This window comes from Bos indicus x Bos taurus, chromosome 16 (genome assembly GCF_003369695.1).
Source record: "Bos indicus x Bos taurus breed Angus x Brahman F1 hybrid chromosome 16, Bos_hybrid_MaternalHap_v2.0, whole genome shotgun sequence".
NCBI lineage: Eukaryota > Metazoa > Chordata > Mammalia > Artiodactyla > Bovidae > Bos > Bos indicus x Bos taurus.
The window spans coordinates 7,538,065-7,540,457 of NC_040091.1; the positions used below are offsets into that span (position 1 = coordinate 7,538,065).

Here is a 2,393-nt window from a genome sequence, read left to right on the forward strand (position 1 = left end):
GCTGGTGCACTGGGACGACCCAGAGGGATGGTGTGGGGAGGGAGGAGGGAGGAGGGTTCAGGATGGGGAACACATGTATACTAATTAAATAATTTTCTATTAAAAAAAAAAAAGAAGAAAGAAAAGAAACAGCCAGAAAGGCAGAAGTAGTTGGGATGGCTGAGTTCAAATGGTAATCTGATTATAATTTCTGCCTGGTTATAATTTCTTAAAAAAGAAAAAAAAAACTATATGCAGAGTACATCATGAGAAACGCTGGGCTGGAAGAATCACAAGCTGCAATCAAGATCACTGGGAGAAATATCAATAACCTCGGATAAGCAGATGACACCACCCTTGTGGCAGAAAGTGAAGAGGAACTAAAACGCCTCTTGATGAAAGTGAAAGAGGAGAGTGAAAAAGTTGCCTTAAGCGCAACATTCAGAAATCGAAGATCATGACATCTGGTCCCATCACTTCATGGGAAATAGATGGGGAAACAGTGGAAACAGTGTCAGACTTTATTTTGGGGGGCTCCAAAATCAATGAAGATGGTGAATGCAGCCATGAAATTAAAAGATACTTACTCTTTGGAAGGAAAGTTATGACCAACCTAGATAGCATATTGAAAAGCAGAGACATTACTTTGCCAACAAAGGTCCATCTAGTCAAGGCTATGGTTTTTCCTGTGATCATGTATGGATGTGAGAGTTGGACTGTGAAGAAAGCTGAGCGCCAAAGAATTGATGCTTTTGAACTTTGATTTTGGAGAAGGCTCTTGAGAGTCCCTTGGACTGCAAGGAGATCCAACCAGTCCATTCTGAAGGAGATCAGCCCTGGGTGTTCTTTGGAAGGAGTGATGCTAAAGCTGAAACTACAGTACTTTGGCCACCTGATGCGAAGAGTTGACTCATTGGAAAAGTCTCTGATGCTGGGAGGGATTGGAGGCAGGAGGAGAAGGGGATGACAGAGGATGAGATGGCTGGATGGCGTCACTGACTCGATGGACATGAGTCTAAGTGAACTCCGGGAGTTGGTGATGGACAGGGAGGCCTGGGGTGCTGCGATTTATGGGATCACAAAGAGTTGGCCAGGACTTAGCGACTGAACTGAACTGAACTGATTAATGATTTCAATGGTGAAGAATTAACTGAGTTTTAATACAGCTCCAATTTGCCAAGTAGATTAACATTTCTTTTTTTTTTACACAAATAATTGCTTTATTAATACAAACCATTAATACATACCCAAACTATAAAGTGCTAAGAAATTTAAATATCTAAGTCACAGCAAACAGGTGGCAATTCAACATCCAGAGTTGACAGAATGCTTGAGGGAGACTGCAACAGGTTGGACTCCCTCAGCGGAGGAGGCATCTTCAGAGGCGAAGGGGGGCCCACGTATAATAGCTGCTCAAGCTCTCTCTCCTCATCAAGGATCATGAGAGGCACTCCAATCAAGGGGAGGCGGGTGATCTGGTGCTCCTCAGGCAGGTCAAAACTCTCAAAATCTAATGGATTGAAGGGAAAGAATTTTTCTATTTCTGGATAGGTGTCATCTGAGGCAGGAACCAAACTTTCTGCTTTAACAGTCTTCTCAGTAATCTTTTTCATAGAGAAGTTGTCTGTTTCTGTTTGAGTGGTCCATTCGTCTTAACTGATTTTTCTGTAGCTCTGTTGACAGTTCCCAAAGCCTTTCTGGCAGTTTTTGGTAAAGCTGGTGGAGCATCAAAAATTTTGCCAACATGCAGTGTTTAAACATGAGATCTCCCATCTAAAGCTTTGAAAGGCACAGACCCCAGTTTCAGCCCATCCTTAGGAGCCACAAGGATGCCTGGTTCTCCATTTTCCTTATCAACATAGATCAGAGTAGCCATTCTGGATCAAGTTTGGAGTAACAGCAAACTCTAGCAAGACTCTTCTAGATTAATATTTCTTTGACCAATCAACATATTGGATTTTTTAAAAAAAATTCCTATAGTTGATTTAACAACTATCTACAAAAGCTGGTGAATATTTGTAATAATTAAACAGAATAAGAGGGAGAGGGTGGGATGATTTGGGAGAATGGCATTGAAATATGTATAATATCATATATGAAATGAGTCGCCAGTCCAGGTTCGATGCATGATACTCGATGCTTGGGGCTGGTGCACTGGGATGACCCAGAGGGATGGTATGGGGAGGGAGGAGGGCTCAGAATGGGGAACACATGTATACCTGTGGCAGATTTACTTTGATATATGCCAAAACCGATACAATATTGTAAAGTTAAATAAAATAAAATTAAGAGAAAAAAAGAATAAATTATGTAAGAACAATGAAACAGGATCACCTTAGAGAATGTATAGTACCTTGAACATTCTAAGTAAATTCTGTTAACTATAAATAGCACGAGCTATTATTGTTATGAAC

General features: G+C 41.0%; 1 pseudogene; it reads right to left on the reverse strand.

The window, feature by feature from the left end:
* Window positions 1-1,233: 1,233 nt before the first annotated feature.
* Window positions 1,234-1,855, reverse strand: LOC113907072 (annotated as a pseudogene).
* Window positions 1,856-2,393: the final 538 nt, after the last annotated feature.